The sequence below is a fragment of the Toxorhynchites rutilus genome, chromosome 3 (genome assembly GCF_029784135.1).
Source record: "Toxorhynchites rutilus septentrionalis strain SRP chromosome 3, ASM2978413v1, whole genome shotgun sequence".
NCBI classification, from domain to species: domain Eukaryota; kingdom Metazoa; phylum Arthropoda; class Insecta; order Diptera; family Culicidae; genus Toxorhynchites; species Toxorhynchites rutilus.
In genome coordinates, this window is record NC_073746.1 from 190,801,745 (window position 1) to 190,826,134 (window position 24,390).

At 36.8% G+C, this 24,390-nt stretch overlaps 1 protein-coding gene across 9 annotated transcripts in view; it reads left to right on the forward strand.

Moving 5' to 3' along the window:
• LOC129778586 (uncharacterized) overlaps positions 1-24,390 on the forward strand; it is a 108,243-nt gene continuing 83,853 nt past the window's right edge. For 3 of the 9 annotated variants that reach the window (XM_055785567.1, XM_055785572.1, XM_055785566.1), the window contains exon 1: positions 362-518. The gene's annotated coding sequence lies outside the window, so the exon portion shown is untranslated. The other 6 variants (XM_055785573.1, XM_055785570.1, XM_055785571.1 and 3 more) reach the window with 6 other exon arrangements.

Here is a 24,390-nt window from a genome sequence, read left to right on the forward strand (position 1 = left end):
GCTGGTGAAGTACAATATTTTGTGTGCGTTTGCGAGAAAGCGTCAAAAATATTTTCCTATGCAGAATCACTATTCACTCACACTGTTGCTTGCTGTGAAAATCGTGAAAATGCTACGCGTAAATGTTGGTATACTTGCAAAATAAAGAGAATGAGTGTAAACTAACGTTAGGCACAGATGAGCTTGTTTCAAGTGGCAGGAAAAAATTCGACGTGGAAAATTCTGCCTCAAGTAGCTGTGTGTGCGTTCCGCGCTCTACTCAATGTTTCATGTCAGTTGAATGAAGTGAGAAAAACACCCATACGTGAAATGAACTTTGCTTGTGTTGTTGAATATTTTAATTCAAATGTAAAAATACCTATTCCTTGTCGTGATATGCTAAGCTGTATCCTCCTATTTTACCATACGTGGTGGATAAATATCAGTGGTTTCGGAAAAGTGAAAATTGAATATACTTAGTGATAGTTACTAGGCAGATTTACCTCATACTATGTCTCCGGGAAACTAACACCATTCGAGTAGGAAGCAATTCGATCTTATAAGAAAAGATGGATTAAATGCCGTGAATGACGAATTCGGTGGCCATTGTTCTCGTGAATTATTTTCGTGTGTGCTCCAAACTATATCCGGGCTATCATTTCTTACGGGTTTGAAAGAAGAAAAAAACTTCTTAATTGAAACATCCTTTGTCGTAGTGCATGGTACATTAATCCTGTGTATAGAAGAGCATTGCGAGTAAACAGTGACATTCAGTGTTTTGCATAAAATGCATCAATACCGGAAATGAAGATAATATTATATTATTTTTATGAAAGCTAGCAAAAAAATCACAATCATCATAGATGATTCTGGCTGGTTGTGTAAATGATGTCTATTGCAGAATTAGCAGGCTACGGTTGCAAATACAGCTGTGTGGGTAGAAAAATATGTGAGCTTCGGGTATGAGGAAAATGATCGAGAAAATCCACTCCTTCTCAAAGCACAAGCATTTTAAGTCGTCTAAGTTCAGTCACCTTAACATCTTTTCAGAAATAAATGGAATAAGTGGAATAATCACAAGCGAAACGTTAACAATTTTCCAATTGTAATGCAATTACTTACCGCACCTAATATAAATAATACGCTAGCTAAGCATGCTATTCATAGAGTTAAATCATTCCTGACAAGTGAATATTTGCTGATGTTTGGAGTCAATCGAGTCAATATACCGAAAACGCTTGAGGAAATTCTATTCGGAATATGAAAATGAACGGCGAACTTTTTTTCTTTTTTGGTGAAATAATTGAATTAGTTATATATACTTATTGGTGCTTTCGATAAATATTTGCGGTTCAGCCAGAGTAGCTGATATTTATTTATATATACCGACCTATTCTCATCATCATTGAGAAAAACGAGTATCACTTTTTTTTTCTTCGCGACCGTTTGTTGTAGTGAAAGTGGGCTACAATAACCGTTAAAAGTTGTTATCTTGAGATGGTGTTAATACATATCGTACTATGTTTCATAGGAACAATTTGGAAGCCGAGTCTTAGACAAATTCCAACATTCGATAGTTTGTACAGAGATGTCACAGAGCAATCAATCTCTTATTGTTTATCTTATTCAACCTATAGATCATCACGTGTCCTATATCTAGGTGACATTCTCTTGAACTCTCTGTTATTCAGAAATAATTGAAAACGACTTTGCTCTGAACTTTCAGTTATTGGGAAATTTCTTGAATTATAACCGTTAACAGCCATTCCACACCAAACCGATATAGTGGTTCTCAGATTCTCACGAAAATTTGTAGTTTTTTTCCTTATCGCAAAATATTAGACTGGTTTTTTTAATTTTTCGTTAAGGTGATCATTTCGATTTTAAAGTGGTACGAAAAATAATTTATTCCCTTTTTTCTTTTTCCATAATATTTAATTCATTTTTAAAAAAAATCATAGCTTTTAAGTTATTAAACCGATTTAGATGATCGATATATAAAATTTAAGCCAATGAGCTAGTGTTATTTGAAAAAATATTACACTTGTGAAAAAAATTGAATTATTTTTCGTGGTTATTGATTGTATTTGCTTTTTATAGTTGACATGGTCTCGAGATCAAGGACGCTATATTTTTTATATTTTTTCTTGAAAGCTGAGTATTTTTCCATCGCCACGGAAATCATCATTCGCCGGGAAAATTGACTTGACAATCTTATTCAGCCGCTGCTGCTGCTTCATTGCCTGCAACTCCAAGACCAGCGGACGGGACTGCCACTTCGTGACATGTATGTCCTTGTTCGCCAGGTACTTTTTCACTGTTTGGCCGGTTGCACCCAATGAGGTACATATCGAGGTGAAGCAGTAGGCGAAGTATATTTGTATTGGCGACCAAAATACGGTTTCCTAATTATTTGCGTTCTTTACGAAGTGTATATGGAAGAAACAAAACAATGTTCAAAATACTCACGGTTTCATGATCGTTTGGGCCAAATTTCTCATGAAATCTTGCAACTTTTTGTCTTTTAACTGATGACAATTGTATTGTGGCCTATTTCCCTATTATTATGATGAAAAACCCCAGAGAGCAGTCGTAGTTTTAGTCTTCGAAAGCAGTAACATTTTCAGTGAAACGCTGCTTAATAATAATATGGTATTGATATGGTATCGTTAAAATAAGGAAAGTTCGTTTGTTTCTATGGTCGTGGGGAAGTGAAAATGTTTCACTAAAATATCACTTTTGTTGGTTTTCTTCGACGTGATTTCACAAATATCCACTGCACGCTATCACATTATGTTTATAATAAGCGGGAACATCAATAAAATGTATGTTTTTCATTGATAACACACTTATTGAAAAAAGCATTTTCACACGGGTGCGGTGGGCAATCAAAGATAAACACAACGACTGACGTCACTATTTGAGAAATAGTTTTGGCAGTGCATGCTATGTCACTCGAAACTCTACCATCTTCATTACCTTTTTTCCAGGACATTGGGTTGCACCCACCTCCCGACCAAGCACAGGCAGCGATGTAGCCACTTTTCTCTCGATCTTCCTCTTCAGCATCCTTTGAAGCTTCTTATCGCTCAGGGCCCTCGGCTGTCCGGGACCAGGCTTTCCTTCGATGCTCTGATTGTTGTCCAAAAGTGCCAAGATGTTGTAAATGCCGGAACGGGCGTATCCGGCGACCACAAAGTGCCACACGATGTCCGTTTACGACGCGGCGGGCTGTCAACTGAAGTGAATGTTTTGGCAATTTCCATCACTTTTTATAAAAAATGCCTTCTATGTTACAGAAAATATTACTGTTATATGTAACATAGGAAACATAACAATAATAAGTACGAAATGGCAGGCAAACCCCCCTCCAAAGCATTCGGCTGCAAGATTTAGAGATTTTATTATGGTTGATCGACACTGGATGTTTGGCTTTGCTTCTATGAAACTTTGGGAGCTATACATTCTTCTTCTTTGTTTTTAAGAGGTTTCAAACTTTGCAGTTCATTCGCCTCTAGCTACGAACAAGACTACGAAGAGGCTACAGATGAATCTGAATGCCAGATGTTGGGTTGATCAACGTTCTTAGGCGTTCTCAAGTAACTTGCAGCTTAAAAAAATATGAAAATTTCAAAATGGAGAAGAAAAGCTCTTGAATGTGGGTAGCTTTGGACTGAATATTTTACAAAGAATTGGATGGATGAATCCAAAAAAACTCACCGAAACTTTATGACAGACAAATCTTTGTCTGGGATGCGAATGAATGTTGAAAGTACTAATTTTTAGGCTTATGAAGCGTTGATGTATCCTTCGACGAAATCTGTATCCTTTCTTGCCTCTTCCGTTATTGATTTCGATGAAAAATTGTCTGGAAAACGATTCGAGAGGCTTTTGACCATATTGACGGATTTTGGACGTACCACTGGAGCTCCAGCAAACTCCCCAGCAAACATTAAATCGCATAACAAGCGTATATATAACATCATATGCCCTGAAATTTGGTTGGCAAATAATGCGCCTAACTGGCATGTGCATGCAAAAGTGGAGGCCATATACATACATGGCAAATGCTTACCGAATTTGTTTGGATGAATATGCAACTTTGACATACTCATATACGATTTATTACAGACATAGAAAAAAAACAAATGGCGCAAAATATTTTCGTGAAATGTTTATTATAGCCTCACGAATTGTCATTTTTATATATGAGTATTTATGTTTGTAAAAATAATAATTGTTTGATTGACTTGTGTTGGGAGTGGAATATGAATGTTTAAAATGGCACAGATTGATGTTTGGTGAAAACTGCTCCGATGTGGGTTCGAACTCCGGTCGTCTGGATTATCATCCACCAGCTATCTCGCGCGGCTATCTGAAGCTATCTGAATTTAATTCAACAGCGGTTAAAAGTGCATCAGCATTTCATTGACATTTCAATATGATGTTATATGTTCTTTATTAGGATCTAATATGATTTACTGTTTCATGATTTTCTTCAGCATGCAACACGATTTACTACAGTATTGAATCGATTTAAATTATACGCTTATACGACATACAAATTGCATCAGCGTAATATACGCATATGATGCGGATTAAATATATTTTACGACATTGTACATCATAAAATTGATGTTTATTACACCGAATTGCGACTTAATTTGATAATAGTATTTAAAATCGAGTTTTTACATTTAATGCGATTTCAAATATACACGATACATACTTTGAATGATATTATATGCGATTATGATTTATTCGGATTTCTTGTAAGACTTGGCACGTGCAAAATTATACGATTTAATGTTTGCTGGGTCAGCACTGAAACAATATTGCTATCAACAATGGCTAAAAGTTTGCACACTATGATCCGAAAAATTAACGGCTGGATCATTTTTGGGAAGGATAAGTTCACGGAACTTTTTATCATAGTAAAAATGGTTTTCTGTCCCTTGTGTAGAAACCCCAGCTTTGAGAGGACTTTATCATTGAAGCCGCATTTTTTATTAAAACATAAATTTGGAGGGATAAAAAAATTATCGATCTAGTTAATCCAACGAGTTCGAAGTTCTCATTTTCTTCATCTAGTAGACAAGGCAAGCCGGAACAAAGAAGCTTTTGCGTCAAATGTATCAAAATTCATGAACACGTTGAGTACCACGGTTTATAGCGACTCTATGGAATTTTTTAAACGTATTAGGGCCATCGTTTCTTATCTTGGTTGAAGGTATTGTTGTTCGAAAGGGAATGCTTATAAGCTTATATGCTTATATTAGTTACCTTTGTTATCATGCCTGAGCGAAAACTCGATTTTTTTTCTGAAAAAGTACTGGAGAATCAGGAAATTTCAGGATTTTTTTTTGGATTTTGAGTCGACACCCTGAAAGAACACAGTGAATTACAAATTCTCGTTGTACAAGTTTTTAAATAAAGACGAGAAGCGATCAAATGTTGGAATGGTATCGTGGGTTCCCTTGCGGCCACATCATGCAACTTTGCCACTTCCTTTCTCTTATCAACACATTCGGCGATCCATTTTTATTTATAGAGATAGAAGAAGCTATAGGAGTGAGTTTTATCACATAAAAATCCATTTCCACTTTCGAATAAAAACCAATTTCGTTAGTGTAAATATCAAATGGACTATCAACGCTTGTTACTATGAAATTGTAGAACATATGGTAATTGAATTTTCGCAAATTTTCCCATTTTCTTCAGAATTTCCGGAATTTTTCAATTGTCATGTTTGGTTGGAATATAATTGATTGAAATATGTGTTTTAATTTTTTGGAACGCCCCCTCCATTACAGAGGATGGAGAGGTGTCATACCATCATAGAAACATTTCTCGTACCCAAAAACCCTCACATCCCAAATATGGTTCCGTTAGCATGATTGATTCTCGAGTAATTCAGCCCTTAGGGAGGGGGGGAGGAGTGTCATGAGTGTCAAACCACCATAGAAGCGTTTATTGCCCCCTACAACCTCCATATACCGAAATTGATTCCATTTTCTTGATTAGTTCTTGAGTTATGCAGAAATTTATGCTTCATTTGTATGGCAGCCCCCCTTAGAGAGGGGGAGGAGTGTCTGCTCACCATAGAAACGTTTCTTGCCCCTTTAAACCTTCAGATGCCATTGGTTCCATTTGCTTGATTGGTTTCCGAGTTATGCAGAAATTTGTGTTTCATTTGTATGGCAGTATCCCCTTAGAGAAGGGGAGGAGTGATTCATCACCATAGAAACATTCATTGCACCCCAAAATCTCCACATGCCAAATTTGGTTTCGTTTGCTTGGCTAATTTTCGAATAATGCAGAAATTCGTGTTTCAATTGTCAGACAGAAAGACAGACGGTGATATATATATATATATATATATATATATATATATATATATATATATATATATATATATATATATATATATAAGTTATGTAGCTTCCGTACGGGAAAGCATAAAAAATAAATTTATTCACGATTTCACTTATCGCTATAACATCATACTTAGAACTAACTTATATTTTAGCATCGAACCCATTATAAAGACTACAGACTGCTGAGTCTGCGTTCATCCCGGTGGCTTGGTGCTTATGCAAGGTGATACCTTGTTTTCCTTTCTGGCGAATTCTCGCGCGCATCATCGTTAATCTGGCGCGCGTGCAATGGGCCAGGCTCGGTTGCATGTTCTTACTATGGGCTCAAATGAATGTGTGGGAGGGACTTTTCATAACGTCTCCCCCCTAAGAGTCAAGCGTCCTCGGTTGATTTTTTGGATCCCTTGGTAAGGACAAATCTGGGTGCCGGAAGGAAGGATTTCGTTAGGCAGGTTGGCTCGTCCTTCAGGATATCGGTTACTGTTCCTTTCTGATTGTTTTCCGGGGAGCTGATGTCGAACTTCTTGTTGGTAATCTGTGAGGTGACGATGTCCTCTTTTTTATCCTGTTGGGGTTGACTTCTAGTTTGGGATTTGTATCTGCGAATGCATAAGATGATTACTATTGACAGGATGGTAGAGGCTATCGCTAGTCCTCCGAGCGTTTGAGAGCTGATCATGTGAAGCTCAAGTCTCTGAATTTCCTCCAAATTTTCGATATTCATCTGGTGTATTTCTTCGATGTCTGGTTTTTGTTTAATGGTTTCTATCTCTTTTCCAAATATGGGTGTGAGATATTCAGATTTATTTATAGTTTTAGAGTTGCTTCTGAAGGTTACATTCTGCACTGTAACTGTGCAGTTACCTGTTTCAATAATAGTTGGAGCGGAAATGATTTGTGATTCTCCACATGAGTCTAAAATGTAGACTGCTTTATTTGTGTCGATGAGAATTGTTCCGACACTGATTTCCTTGATTATTGGACGTTCTGGTTGTTAATGCATCGGACACTTGGCTTTTTGATTTGTCAGGATATTGGAGATGCAACCGTCGTTCACTGGCAAGTTATTGTCGCAAATGAAACACCTCTCACTCTGCTCGTATAATGACTGCTGATACTTGGCCACATAGCGGATGTTCGTGTCGATTCTGGTTCCATTCACGTTGACAGGTTCTAACTGCATCAATGAGTACTCGTTCGGTTCAATGATGGGGAGTTTGACTATAATGATTATGTGATTATTTTGTAGCGATACAACTGATCTTACGAATTTATAAATTTCATCTTCAAATTTAATAGCAATATGTTGGCTTTCTAAAAATTTCAAAATATAATCTTTTTCAGCCATACTGAGAATGTTTTTGTTCAAGCTATTAGATTTTGAAAAGGCAATCTGTTCTTCGAGGTCTTCTAAGGTTTTTATCAGGATATCAGTATTCAAAATAAGATTTATGAATTCCAAGTCTTTTCTAATTATCGTGTCTTGAGATTGTACATGTTCCTTAATTGATCTTATGGTTTTTGAGACTTTATTAATAGTAGCTTGAAGTACATTGTTGATTTTTACTTGTTTTATTTGATTATCTATGATTTTGTTGCTATTAGTTTCAAGCATCTCTAAATTTTGATTGATTAAGTCGAGGTCTTCCTGGTCGGGGTTGCCTGCTATAAATTTTATCACGTTTCCTAAAGCATTAATAAGTCCTCTTTGTGCACGTTTTGGGTAAAATCCTGTCAACTTTTCATAAGCCTTTTTAATTTTAAACTGGATTGTTTGTTGTAAGTGATCCGTTACATTAAGGTTATTTGCTAATTTTTCGATATAGTTTATATTTTGTCCTATTTCATCTAGGTTAATTTTATGTATTATACGGTCGTATCCTAATTTTATCTTAACCGAGTCTAATTTTAAGGTCAAAAGTCCGTTATTTGTCGATACGTCGTGGTAAAATGTCGCTGAAGTAAGTGGAATGATCCTGAAACAGACCGAAAAGAAAAAGAAAAAAAAATCATTTTTTGATCCTATTTTTATGAATTTTTACTCCGTAAGTATCTTTAAATGTCAATTCGTTATCGTCCACGACTTTTGAAACCTTGAATGGGTCTTTGTCCTTTGTTATTCTCTGATTAACTTTTACGTATACATTTTCTCCTGGTTCTAAAGTTTTGGCAGGGTTTTTACCTTGTTTTCATTTTCTATCTGCTTTCTGCGTTTTTCCATTAGGACCTTAATGGCAGACTGAATTTTACTGTAATTTTGAAAAATTTCTTCCGCGCTTGTTTCATTATGGTGGTTAAAGACTACTTGCTTTGGCTTAAAGCCGGTCGTTGAGTGAATTGTGTTATTATAAATATCCACAAGAATGTTAATTTTGTCGAAGAATTCCATGTCTTTGTATTTCGAATTTAAAGTTCTATATAGTTCAATGAGTGTAGAGTGGAATCGTTCCACTATTCCGTTTGAGTTACTTGAACTCGCAAAATGAATTTCAATATCCAAATCCTGCATGAATCCAATGAAGGCGAGCGATGTCAAGCTTGGTTCTTGATCGCAAGTTATCGATTTTGGTTTGCCGAAAATTCTGATGTGCTCTGTGATTGCCCTTTTAAGGTCTACGATAGTCCTTGTTTCAAGAGCGATCACGTTTGCAAATTTGGAAAAAGCGTCTACTATAGTTAGCATTTTTCTTCCACTCATAAAAAATATGTCCATATGAATCCTTTCAAATGTATTTTCTGCGGGGTTAGTTTTTTGAACCAATTTCGGAGGTTTTCTGTCGTACTTACATTTTTTGCAAGTAGGACAGTTATTTATATAAACTTTCAATTTTTTATCAATTTCGGGGAAGAAAAATTCTAACAGGATTTGAGCTTTATTCTCTTTGATCCCTCTATGGGCATAGTCGTGAGTTTTGCGCACGATTTCGTCCTGTTCCTCTGGTAGCCTTATGTCCTGGAGTAATACCTGTGAAATAAGGAGCTTGAAGATTTTGTTATGAGAAAAATGTTTGCGATATGTTTCCTGAATTAATTGTGTTAGCATTAAAGGGCAATAGATGCAATTTATACCGTTTGGATTAAGTTTTTCTTTAAAAATAGTTACTATGTCTTGTTCTGTGTAGTTTGGTTTTGAGATTATAAATCTGTGGTATTTTGTGAAGATTTGTTCGTGAGCTTCTATGTCTGTAGGAGAAATTTTAAATATGATCTGGTTTTTGAATGAATTTGTTGGTCTTTCTGTTGTCCAAATATAATGATCGTTGCTGGTGTCTGCTGAATGTACTGTCATGCCGTCGGTGTCGGGTTCGTCTTGATTTTCCTGTATGTCATTGGAGTTTATTTCTGCTGGTTTTATTCTAGACAGGGCGTTGGCTACGACGTTTTCTCTGCCAGGTTTATAAATTATTTCAAAGTCAAATTCAGTTAAAACTAGTTTCCATCATTGAATATATTAATGGTTGATGATCTGATGATCTTTTTCCGTTGTGCAATAATTTTCTTCCGATTTGTTTAAAGTTCTTGAAGCGTAGGCAATCGGGTGATCTTTCCCTATTTGTCCCTGTGATAATACAGCTCCCACTGCAAAGTCACTAGCATCTGTGGTAAGGATGAATTCTTTTGTAAAATCTGGGTACGCAAGTATTGGATCCATGGTCAAAAGTGCTTTGCATTTTTCAAAACATTGAATTTTATCTGGAGTAAATTCAAAGCAAGTATCATTTCGCAAGAGTTGCGTTAAAGGTTTCACCATTTTGGCAAAGTCTTTTATTATACGGCGATAGTAACCTATTGTTCCGAGAAATTGCTTAAGTTCCTTCTCGTTTTTTGGTTTAGGCCAATTTTGAATAACCTCTATTTTGTCGCTGTTTGGCTTTACGCCATCTTTGGTCACGGTATGTCCAAGGAATTGAACTTCCCGTCTGAAAAAATAGCATTTATCTAGTTGTATCTTCAAACAAGCTTCCTTCAGCTTGCGAAGAATTTTACATATGTCTTTGACGTGCTCTTCAAACGAACTCGAAAAAATGATGATGACGTCCATATAAACAAGACAACAAACACCAATGTGATCTCTAAGAACGGCATCCATAACCCTCTGAAAGGTCGCAGGGGCGTTCTTGAGTCCAAAAGGCATCCTTGTGAATTCGTATTTACCCGAGCTCACGGAGAACGCTGTTTTTTCGACGTCTTTTGCGTCTAGCTGAATCTGGTGAAATCCAGAAACTAGATCTAGTGTCGAGAAGTATGTCGCTCTTCCTAATTTATCCAAAATTTCTGTTATATCCGGTATAGGATATTTATCAGAGATGGTTTTCTCGTTAAGTTTTCTGTAATCTATAACGAGTCGAAACTTTTTCACACCTGATGGATCTGCTTTCTTAGGCACTATCCATACAGGTGATGTGTAGGGCGATATGGATTCTTGAATAATCCCGTCCTTCAACATTTTTCTTATTTGAGTTTGTACCTCTGTTTCAAATATTTGTGGATAACGGTATGACTTGGAATGAATCGGTATATTGTCCACAGTTCTAATTCGGTGTTTGATTTGATGTGTAAAGGTTAATTTCTGGTCATCGGAATATAGAATTTCAGAATATTCGCCGATAATGTCATCCAAAGCTTTTCTTTCTTGTTGATTCAACGAATCGTCTAAGATGCTGAATTTATTTCTAGGGCTTTCTATGGGTTTCTCGGCTGTGACAAATTCATCGTTATCAGATTCAAATTCATTCATGTTTATTTCGATTAGCGATTCCTCATGATTTTCTACTGCAACAAAAGCGGTATTATTACTACTGTGGTAGATCCCTGGTAGAATTGAAAAATTTCCCATATTTCTTTCGCTGCTTATGATGAAATCTCCGTCATTGGTGGTTCTGATTTTGATAAATTGTTCTTTTTTTTCAGTTAAATTTATTATTTGTTTTTCGGGAAATCTTTTTTTCATTTGAAAAGTTTTCTTTCCTATTCTCAAGATATTTTTGCTTACATCGATTTTGGCATTTAGATCTCTCAACGACTCGTAACCGATGAGACCGTCAAAATAGCTATGAAATTTAAAAATGAAAAATTTTAATTTTTTGTTAATTCGAAACGGATCGAAGGATGCTGATTTGTCGATTGTGTGTGTTCCTTTTATGTTGGTTACCTTAGATAAGGGCTCTGATTTGCAGTTTTCTACGTTTACGTGGGCTGGCGAAATGTAATTTTTTTTCGCTCCTGTGTTGATCAAAAATTTCATTTCTCCCTTTGAAGTTTGGATTGTAATATATGGCACGAAGTTGTTGTCGTTTTTCATATTTTTCTCTGTGCTTGTTCTACCACGTGAAAATTTAGCTCCTCGTCGACAAAATAATCGTCGTCCTCCGAGTTTAAGATTGACTCTTCGAGCTGTTGGGAGGTGTCGTGTTCATCCCCACAATTTTTGCCGTCGTCCCTTTTTTGTCTTTGCCCAGTTTCGTGGTTGTTAACCTCCGTCCGAGATTTTGCTGTTCTCATGGAAACATCGTCGTCTGGTAGCGGCTCTCTATTCTTAAATCTACCGGACCCATTTGACTTTGCAATTGGATAGGATGGTTTCGTATTCGAAGATCCACCGTTGTTGAAAGTGTTTGGTTTTTGATTGAACGGGTTGAGGTTCAAGTTGGAATTTTTGTTGGTGCTATCGGATGGTTTAAAGTTGTTTGCTTTGGTCGTCTTTTGATCTATTGTTTGTTTGTTGAGTCTTTGTCTATATGCTGCATTAGAATATTGCATAGTTATGGAGTAAGCGTCCTCAAGGGATTGCGGTCTATAACTCCTAACGTGCATTGATAGCTCGTCATTTAGCCCGTCGATGAATCTTGTTAAAGCCATAAGACTTATTAAACTATTTATAGCTTTAGTGGATGATTTGTAGTCGTCCATCAAAGCTGCTGTCGCCTTAATTGACGTATCAATTTTCTTAACTTGGTTGTAAAACTCAGTTAGAGTCTTCTTTCCCTGGTTAACATAGAAAAGGGATTGAATATGAGATGTAAGATCTCTTCTGTCCCCATAAGAATTTAGGATTATTTCTTTGATTTGTTCCCACTGATTTGGGTTGCCAGCCGCTATTAATATTTCTTTGGCATCGCCAATAATTTTATTTTTAACAGCTCTCACTAATTGGCTGTAAATGGGTTCATTTTTGTATGACTGGAAGAGTGCGAGTGTATTCTCCGCATCTTCTAACCAAGCATGTGTTTCTTTTTTGTTACCCGCAAAAGTGGCCAGATTTTTAATCGGGTCTGGTGTTCGGAACTGTAAGAAGGGATCTTCTGATTTCGATCGCAATCTATGGAGTTCGTCAATCAAAGAGTTTTGATTGCTCGTTAATGTTTTTATATGACCCAACAAACTTTCAACTGTGACTTGTTGTGGGTTCTCCTGAGGTTCTTGTTCAATAATTATTCTCCCGTCCAGCTCTGGTGCTGGCATAAGGTCGGGTGAAATCATAAATTCGCGTTGATCCATTTTACCAATGATAATCTTGCTTATAATTTGCACACACAAGAATGCACTGCTATGATATTCGCTCACACTGCACTGCACCTCGCGATTGTGGCTGTTAGTTTCGCTCGCTTTTAAAATTGCTGAACGTTGTATTTTGTGCCGCTTGCCTCCGTGCTTTACTTTTGCTTACGGGGCAGCTGATTTTTGTTGCGAGAGTTATGTTACTTTTTACACTTTAACACTCACTTAGGAAGAAATAGAAAAAAAATACTTACAAGAGGATGATGGTGATCATCTCCTGGAGTTTCTAAGTTGATGATTAGGTTCGATGGTAGTTCCTCGCTTCTGGGCTACGCTAATCGGTGATATTCCCTCACCGGTGGTTTCCCGGTAGTCCAGATGTTTCCAATAAACGTTGCTCGGTCGTGCACTTTACTGCACTTTACTTCCACTTCACTATGACTGCGCCAGTTATGTAGCTTCCGTACGGGAAAGCATAAAAAATAAATTTATTCACGATTTCACTTATCGCTATAACATCATACTTAGAACTAACTTATATTTTAGCATCGAACCCATTATAAAGACTACAGACTGCTGAGTCTGCGTTCATCCCGGTGGCTTGGTGCTTATGCAAGGTGATACCTTGTTTTCCTTTCTGGCGAATTCTCGCGCGCATCATCGTTAATCTGGCGCGCGTGTTTCGCGCGTGTTTCGTATATATATATATATATATATATATATATATATATATATATATATAGATAAATATAGCCCATGCGAGGAGACCTCTGCATCGAGCGAGCCATTTGATCCTCTGTAGGTCCGTGATATACGGAATCAACTTTAACATTTCCTCAACAATGCGTTGAGTTAGTTCCTTATCAATTTTTCAGAATCTTGACGTCGCAACGGCCACTTTTCTGTGTGTCCTAGAACGATCCTTGATCAATTGCAATAAAAAACTGTTTTACCGAGGATGTTTCAGTCGTTTGATGATGTCGGGAGGAGTCACTCATTGTCGATGAAAATCGAGAATCGCTCCACGGCTGTGAGATAACATTTCGATTGTAACTAAAAATTCACATTTACACGTATAATCCAAAACAAAACTGAAATAAGTAAAAGAAATACAAAATAATGGAATAATTTAAATACCTTCAATGAAGCTTGGCAACTCTACGACATGCTGTAGCACTGGTTTCTGCGCACTGCTCACCGCGCCCGACTGGCTCAGTACTTTTTATTAACCTCTTTTGTTTACAATCACAATTTCTTATTTACTAACTTAATTTTTCGGGTCGCGCTAGAATTGTACGCACACGTTTCCGTGGTGCTGACTCTGCGCGAACCCCTGTTGTACAATCAAAACCGCTATGTTGAACTTGCCCCCTGGATATTTGACGAATAAACAAAACTAAAGTGGGACCGGTTCGACATAAGCGGGACTTAGAAATTAAATAAGGGCGTTACATCTCCCCCTACTCAATGAGTTTTAGGGGAAACTTGCAGAGTTTTCCCTAAAACTGGGTCGTGCGGGTTAATACTCCTATATCCTATATTTGTTTATTCATAACAAACAAAAAAAAAATATTGGCTTACTGTTTACATCACTTTTTTTTTCTTTTAATTAAAACATTTGTTAAAACAGGAATATAGGAATTTATGGTTCTTTATATCAATTCATACAGTCGTTCCTCTTGTTCCTCAGCTGCTCCCGTCTTCCGTTGTGACTCATCAATTGGTTGGTCTCTGATACTAGGTGTGGGTTGCTGCTTGTCTTCTTCCGCGTTGCGCAGTCTCATCCTTCTTTCTCCACCAGATACGTGTATTTGCGGTCCTTCCCTGAACATTCCAACGGCCCAATAGTTCAACCGACTCATAAAGTTTTATTTGATTTTATTTTTCGGTTGTAGTGTTTGCGTTCATTTTATTCCATGTCACCATTTTTGACCCATTGGGTTGCATCCTTTCCTTCTCCAGCTTTTTCTTCGATCATACTGAAGTTTAGGTATATCGGCAGCAATCTTAGCTTTCAATATAATGTTATGTCATCTCTTCTAGTTCAACTTCGATCCTCATTTTAGTATCATGTGATTTCTGTTTATCTTCAACTTCAGATTTTTCGGCGATAAATAATCGTTATGGAGGTAGTTGTAGTCTTATTGCGTCAACCTTTGCATTACCTCATTTATGGAATTTAGTTGTATCACGTTCTTCACAGCTTTTATTCCAGATTTGTTAGAGCCAGATTGATCACTCCACGTTTCCAATACTCTCGAATGCTTATTGTTGTTTTTTTCTCCATCATCCTACAGTACCCGACACCTTCGATCATTGACCTTCCGCATGACTCGTCGTCCTCTTCCTTCCTGTGACTATCCGGCTGGGATGCCGAATCACTTCTCTCCTTTTCAGCGGTATGCTGAGTTTTGACCTTGACTCACCTAGCCATGTATCGCTCCTCGTCGACAATCCATCTCCATCGTTCCAGGGAGATCATTTTACACTTTTTTTTATTCTATTTTCATTTACACACTTTTTTTTAACATAATTTTTTTTTAAACAATTTTTTTTTCTTAGAAATCGTTTCTTAATTAGAAAATTTTCGTTCGTTTTTAAACAATTTTTTTTTCTAAATCGAACTTCTGTTCTGCTATTTAGTTTGCTCTTCTTCCCTAGTTTGGGTATTCCTCTTATATTCTTTTTTTTCTCTAAAATGATATATTTGAATAGAATGTTCTCTTCCACACATGACCCTTGTATATTTAATCTGAGTTTAATTTTTTTTAAAATGATAAAACCAGTTATTATTAAAGTTAAAGTTAAAGTTAAAGTTATTATAAAACCATTGAAATTAAGCAAATTAAAATCATTAATCATAAAATAATGATGAATAAAATCATAAACTAAAAAAAAATCATAAAATCTTACAGGTGTGTGTGCCTGTGCCAAAAAAAAATCTGTGGATAGTGCCTGTGCAGGTGTGTGTACCTCCCCTTTTATTGACCAGGTTGAGGTTTCGGTTGTACGGTCTTCCTCTCCTTCCATTCTTGCATCTGTATCACTCTAGCGCGTTAATTCCGGGTCATGACTCCTTGTCCATTCTGTCGTTCCGCATTCGAATACCTGTAAATATACTCTGTGGAGAGAAAAACTCGCGAAACAAAAAAAACTCGGAAAAGAAAAGAAAAAAGAAATAAATTACTATTTTTTTCCGCAATTCTGCATAACATTACATCTTCAGTCCCCTTATTTTCCTCTCCTCTTTTCTGCTCTATTCTTCGATTTTAATTATTCTTTGATATTTTTTCCATGTTCATGTATTTATTTATTTTTTTTGTATTCCATTACTCTCATTCCTATTATATATTATTCTTTATCAAATTTACCTTCGTTTTTCTCTTTTTTTCTCTTTACATTTATTTTTGTACTCCCCAACAACTAGATTCTTCTTTTATTCATTTTTTTTCTTCATTTAGTATCATAACCCTTCATATCTTTTTTTTATATATTGCTTTGCTTTTCTCTTACAATCTTTTTTTTATATAATCGATTTTCATATAATCGATTATTTATTTTTATTTTGTTGTTTTTATAGTTGTATTAGTTGAAAAAAAAAAAATAAAAGTAGTCTACAAACGTTTGAGCGTCGCGCGCGTGCCACAGATATAAAGGATATTAAATTGAAAGATTTTTAAGTGCCGGTCTAGGAAATTTTCGTAAAGGAAATTTTCTCGATTTCTCTGAATGAGGATATTCATTGTCAATCCAAAGCAAGGCTGGCGGTTGGACTTGTGCTCTGGTGGACCCTTTGGCTGCAAGGGCCTCGTCGGGACCGTATCGGCTCTGTGGCGGACATGACTGAGTATTGGCTTGTCTTTGGAAATTGCAATTTTTTTGAACTTATATCTGTGAATAAAATCAGTGCGTTTTTTTTTGTGTTTGCTAAACTGATTTCAATGTTGAGAAAAAATAAATAAATTATCTTTTAGATAACTCGTCTTGCTCAAACCTCTGTAGGGGAAGGAGGCGGGACCATCATCATCATCATCATATTCTTCAATTTTTCTTTATTATCTTTTACTTTTTCTTCTTTATTCTTTTTGTTTTTACTTTGTTCACTCGTTTGTTGTATTTCCCACTTTAGAATGAGTCCAGTGCCAGCTCTTCGGTTAACTCAAAAGTTAATTGCTAACGATTGGAGAACACATTTATTGTTATATCATTAGCTGTAGACTCAAAAGTTATCTTCCTTTTTTTTCTCTGCCATAATTTCCCCACTTAATATTCCCTTAAGCTCTTCGGTTCATTCAAAATTGTTCTGCATAATAATGCCAAATTGATGAACGCATTAATTGTTATAAAATAGCTGTAGGTATGACGGTCTCCTTTTTCATTTTTCCCTTTATTTGATTTTCTTCTGATTCTGTCTATAGATTCCTCTTTTTTTCCCTTTGTCTTTTATCGTTTTCTCTTCAAACATTTTAATACTTTGTATTCATCTTTATATACTTCTTTTATTTGTTTTCTTAAAATCTCTTATTATATGATTTCTATACCTATTTTTCTTTCCTTCCTTTCTTTTTCATCTTAATGCAGAAAAACATTGTTTCATTATTTATTTATTTTTTTTGGCTTTACTATTTCTTTGCATATTCAGTTCGTTACTCGTGCTTTTTTTGTTCATCTCTTTGTATTTCAATACTATCCTTAATTTTCTTTTCATTATAATTTTTTTGTTCCCTTGCAAAAAAAAAAATGTTTCATTTGTTTTTTAATGTTTTATCATCAAACATTTTGATACTTCATTTTTTTCTTTTATTTTGGATTACACATTTCTAGTTGCTATGAACTAGTATGCAACTATTGAATTTAAGTGTTGTTAGAATCCCACATTTATAAATTCTTGTTATTTTTCATTTGTCATTTATCTTCTTCTGTATAAGCTCGACTTGTCACAAAAAAAAAACGAAAATTTAGGTTAATTTTTTTTGTACAAAATATCGTAGAAAATGTGGTTTCAGTTACTGTTCTTTATTTCCGGTTGTAATTAAAAATTAAATTCCTTCAACTCTGTAATCCCCCAATTCTAAATGGGAACAAAAAATGGTCATATCTCCTTAAAGCTTCCCCAAAAGTCTTATCGATCATTATTGATGAGCTTTCACAGCTTCATTAAAATTTTTCTTGGTGCAATATGTTCATTTTTATCATTCTTGCTGAATATATCTCCCTCTCATCATCTTCATCATCATCTTCATATTCTTTTAATCTTTAATCTTTCATCTTCTTCAATATTTAGTTTTCTTTGTTTATATCTTTATTGTTGGAGGTAAATTCATCTCCCTTGATTCTTCTTCGCTTTCGTAGCGCTACTTCGTTTTATTTTTCTTTATCATTCGTCAATATCATCTTCATTTTGTTTTATTTAATTAATTGCTATCATCGGTATATCCCACATTTCTAGTTTCTCGTGAACTTTTATGTAAATATCGATTCATACATGCCCTTACAGGAATTCATTCCTGGCCTTCCAGCCCTTCGGTACATTCAAAAGCTATTTTAGCGATTGATGGACTCATTCTCGTTATTAATTGGCTGTAGACATATACGATTCAATATCTTCATTTTTCTAAAAAAATCCCACTTCAAAGCGTGTGTGAAAGAAAGAATCACGCATTTTTTTAATTCGATAAGTACTTTCCCCATATTACCCTGTTCATACAACTAAAGTATGGGAGACTTGATTGTGTTTTCCTAAACAGAATAATCAGTGCTTACAGAACTGATGGAATATTATTAATTAATAATTTTTATTTATGTTTCTCGAGACTTTTCTCTGGTGGGTCGAATAACTCAATTAAGCAGAAGTAAAAACGTTGACTAAAATCAACAGTTTATAGAAGCATTTATCCTTACAAAATGATAACGATACAAACTAATCCAAATATGCATAATATTATTGATTACTTAGGGGTTTATCAAGATATACTGTTTCAACGCAAGAATTAGATTGTACAACTTTCTTTTAGGTACATAGTTTCCCTTCACATACATTTTATCGTACTTATTCTCAAAATATTCTAGTTGATTTAAAAATTGATTCTCCTTCCAACAGTTGATGTGAATTCATTTGGAAAAAGCTTTTTTTGTTCTACTTTTTAAAATTTGGTTGTTTTGAGTGGAAAAAAAAGTAATTGGTCCTATTCAATTTCTCGCTGTTGTCCTAAATTGTTACAATGAAATTAGGTTTTGCAGTCGTCAAAAAAAATGGATTTTTTTTTTTGGTTTACAGTAGTCTAACATTTATAATAAAATTTCTTTTTATGTATTCATGTTTTTTTCCCCTCAATTTCACCCAACGATTTGCAAAGTTTTGTTTATCGTGTTTCCACATATGGTTAGTTCTAACATTTTTTTCCGCTCTCTCACTTAATCAATCTTTCATTATAAAATATGTGCTTACCTTCGTTGATATTGTTCATAAATGCAAAAAGGAATTCCAGAAACGGAGTTCACTTCTATAACATCCCTCAAGATGTCTGATGCCACATTCGATTCCACGTAAATGAACTTCTCGGAGGTTCCACAGTCCAGCAAAAACATCGATCGTGAATCAAACTTCTCAGCAGACAACGATGGCTCAACCAAATGAACTTCTCCAACCGACTCCGTGCGGGAATCATTTTTCTTCAACATGTTTTCCACTTTGCTGTATATGCTCGACAGCATATCCTTATTGTTCGATCGATCCGAAACAAGCGATTTATTACCGGAATTTTCTTCTTTGGAGATCACTACTACAGGGGGATGGTTTTACTTGGCTCAACTGTACTGATAATTTCCCAGATTTTTTTTCACTACGATATGTTCATTTTCGAACGTCACTTCTTGTACCGCATTATGCTGATTCATATTTTTTCGATTTTCTTCTTCTTTCACTACAATCTCTGTCCACGCACATTTTCTCAACTAGGGATTCTGTTCGATTCCCAGATTATCTTCAAGGAAATCAATACTTTGTAAACACCACGATGGGTGGGCTGCTGTCCCCACTTGGACAGCATCCCACCGCTGTCACCACTTGTAGCATTGGTTTCTGCGCACTGCTCACCGCGCCCGACTGGCTCAGTACTTTTTATGAACCTCTTTTGTTTACAATCACAATTTCTTATTTACTAACTTAATTTTTCGGGTCGCGCTAGAATCGTACGCACACGTTTCCGTGGTGCTGACTCTGCGCGAACCCCTGTTGTACAATCAAAACCGCTATGTTGAACTTGCCCCCTGGAAATTTGGCGAATAAACAAAACTAAATTGGGGCCGGTTCGACATAAGCGGGACTTAGAAATTAAATAAGGGCGCTACAATGCGAAATTTTGTATGGATAATTATGGGCCAAACTGTAGAAACCTTGGTCTGTCAAGAATTATGAGATATGACACGTTGAATTTCCTTTTGGCATCCTATAATGTAGAAGGATATGCGGAAAAGGAAAAGGAATGAGATTATAAACTCATGTTCACTTACTCTGATGCGTCTAAATATCTAAACTACGATTAATTGCATGGTTAAAGATTACTTTAACGAGAACATTTTACGTCATTCGTGTTATCTATTCTGATGAACGTGAGAACATGTGTAAAACAGTTACATCTTTCTTTAAAGCCATATTCTCATGAAAATATAGATCAATTAATTTTATACTTATATTAATCCCACAGATATTATATTGTTTCAAAGTGAAACATCATCCAAATGTAGTTAGTTTACATGGTTTAAGATTTTTCTCGCCTGTCTCCTAATAATTGAAAATTTCGTTAATACTCGTCATCGAGACTGTTTAGCACGTTATCCTCAAAAGATTTGCTGCTCGCGCTCTTTTAAGCGGAGGAATAATGCTATTCTCATATCACGCTCATTGTTCCTCTTTTTTTTATTTAAAAGCAAACATTGTCCACCGTAGCATTGGGATAAACCATGGTAGAATTATTGGTTTTTGAATATTTGTTTTTAGAGCTGATGACCTTGTGTTTGTGTCATTTTTGTGTCGCTCATACGCCGTTTAGAGTGATACGCGCGCACTTACGAACTGAACGCATGAACATGAATTCAGAAACTGAAAATAAGGAATGGAGAATATGACTAATTTCGAGAGTTAAAGAGCATGGTTATTATTTTTTCTCTGGCTTATTAGCACTGTTCGAAATAAATGCATCTAAGAGTAATTTATTTCATATCATTATCCTGGTTGCTGAAGTATTAAAATAATGGAACACAGTGCATTAACAAGTCTGCGAGTTGAAATTGTTAGTTTTCTTTAAGAAGAAAACACATAGGAGAAGTGGGAGGAAAGAAACATGCCCATTTCCTGTGTCGACATACCACTACAAATTTCGTTTTTCGAAGAATATTGTAGCTCAACTTATTGTTGTTCAAGATAGTTGATATTATGAAAATATCAACTATTGAAAATTGAAATTAGTACATTTACAATTATTAGAAAAAAGTAGAAAAATTAAACTTTTTTTTTTGTGGGAAGGTAAAGTGGGGGGCAAAGTGGTCACTCACACATATCATGCTAGAAGGGTTAGATTTATGCGTGTTTTCTTGTCCCATTTGGTTTAAATCATTATTGAAATAATAGGTACATACATGTATGAAATAAACTAGGCCTATTCACCTAGAGTCGTAATTGAAATTTTCTCATACGTACAAAAACGTAATAGGAAATAAATAACGTTTTTCATAATAAGGCTTGGTTTTGGTCGGGGTGGCATATTTTTCCTAGGTCAAAGCTACAAAAGGGACCCCTTTAAGAGCAGAAGGTGATAAGGTATATCAGCTTTTGAAAATAGAACATTTTTTTTATCCAACATATATATTTTATTAAGGCTCATATGGCGTCAGCCTAACGGGGCCGGGAGTTCAATATTTTGACAATGTTTGCTTAGACTATGTTAGTAGTATGTAACCGATTACTCGCGGTTGACTCGAGGTTAGTATTACAAGTGTTCTCATAATTGGTATGTCGCAGTCTTCGATGATCTGTACGTGTGCCCGACACGGGATACTTCCTATTGGGATGCAGCTGACCATTAATCAGCAACGCCCCCCTAGTCTGTACCCCATATCTAGCAGTGATCGATTAAAAAGTTTCGTCAGTGGAGAGGCTAGTGCAGAACTGCATTTTTTCAACACTGCAGGTGAAATTCCATCCGGGCCTGGAGCATACGAGAATTTAAGCCTTTGAATTGCTTTGACTACATCCTGTTCAGATATTTCGAACATTTCAACGCTATATACATCCCGAGGAGCATCCTGGACAGCTAATCTCACCTGTTCAGGTTGAGCTGTATAACCGTTGAAAGCGCGTTTGAACTGTCGTGCAAATAGTTCGCACTTTCCACTGATCGAGTCAGCAGAAAGTTCGTCAAGATACATTGATGTCGGGAGACCGTTTTCATTTCGCTTCGAGTTGACGAACGACCAGAACCGTTTTGGATTCACACGTAGGCTCTTCTCAATACGAATCTTGTATCTGGCATACAAAAATCCATTGTATCTCCTGTACTCATTACTGGCCCGATTGAACTGCAGCTTCGAGTGTTGAGAACGTTGACTGCAGTAGAAACGTAGAGCAGCAGATCGACGACGTTTCTGCAAGCGTAAACGGTTGTTTGACCATGGCGGATTACACGGAGGAGACTTCAAAGGAACGTGTGCTGTAATCGCCTGAAGTACAGCGTTGAAGAAGAATCCAACTGCTCTATCGGTATCTTGAATCGTGTCCAGAGTATTCCAGTCGACCACGAGTAATGCTGCACATAAATGCTCAAAATTGGCCCGTTTGAAATCGAAACCAGGATTGTTACGTTCTGTTTCGTATGTTACAGCCGTTGGATATGCAACGATTAGCTCGAATGGAGGATGACGAGGATCAATCCTAGAGAGCGATTCAATGGATTCGCTAATCTGGTAACCAGGTAGCACGGTGTCGTTTACGAGGACAAGATCAAGAGTCCTGATCTCTGCATTCTCCAAGCTGTTAACTTGGGACAAGCCGTGGAAGCAGAAACCATCCAGAAATGAGCAGCTGGCAGCACACGGTCGAGAGCGATCCAGATCAACTGACGCGTAGCCATCCTCGTTAACAGCCCAGTGCACATCACAGAGATTATAATCACCAAATTGTAGTGCAATGTCGTTAGGAGAGAGATTCGAATGGATTGCGCCAATTGAATCGATGTGTTTACGAATAGCAGAGATGTCATTCTTTCTACTTGGTGGAAAATAGAGAACTCCAATACTAACGGTTCTATCCATGGATTCAATCCTGATCCAGAGCTGTTCAAGCGTAACGTCGACCGGTGTTGGATCTATATAGGCGCTGTATCTAGACGAAACAGCAATCAATACTCCACCACCCGTTGATTTGCGGCTGTTTTGAGCATTGCGATCCGTTCTGTAAACAGAGTAGCCGTTCCCGAAGAGTTGCGACGAATAGATGCAACCATCTAACCAGGTCTCAGTGAGCACAACCATGTCGTAATTAGCATCGCTGATAGCCAGGAAAAAAGGATCGATTTTGGTACGTAATCTGCGGACGTTCTGGTAATAGATGCGTAGGCTACTGAAAGGTACAGAAGCATCAGGGAAGTAACCGTTTGTGTCATAATTGCCGTATGGAGCAAGCTGGAAAATCCCTTCGCCAGACCCTCTAGCAGGACCGGGACGACTGGTGAGCGCAGGCTGGATGGTCACGACTGCAGAGGGCGGCTCGGGAATTTCCAAAATGCTCGATGACGTGCGTCCCGGTTGAGAAGCCATGTCCAAAGGGCGAGAGGTGGATTGACTTAAGCTGGATGTGCAGGCTGGATGACCATTTTCAGGCGACTCAGAGGCAGAAGGGACTGACAAACAGCGAGGAGTATAAGATCGATGATGAATGTTGGTCCGTTCGACTGAGTCTGAGTGGTTGTGGGCTCTCTTGGTGCTTTGCAGCATGCATCCCGGTTGAATAATATCCAACGTTGAACGGGAACAGTCTAAATCGTTTTGGTAGTGGATGCGTAGGCTACTGTAAGGTACAGAAGCATCAGGACAGTATTTGTTGATTGGTGTGTAGTACTTGCCGAATGAAGCAAGCTGGAAGATCCCTTCGCCAGGCCCTCTAGCAGAACCGGGACGACTGGTGAGCGCAGGCTGGATGGTCACGACTGCAGAGGGTGGCTCGGGGATTTCCAAAATGCTCGATGACGTGCGTCCCGGTAGAGAAGCCATGCCCAAAAGGGGAGAGGTGGGACTGGAAGTGCAGGCTGGATGTCCAAGGTCCAAGGTCCAAGGTCCAAGGGTCCAAGGTTGAACGGGAACAATTTAAATCAAGCGAGGAGTTTTTGTAAACCCCTGCTCAACTTTCTTATCTTAATTATTTACGAATTCCCGAAATTAAACTCCGTCTGGCCACGTGTCTGCACTTAGAGCTACCTCACGATACTTTTCATCGACACCAATTTTAAAAGAAATGAACCGCATAGACGATAAATCAGCATCC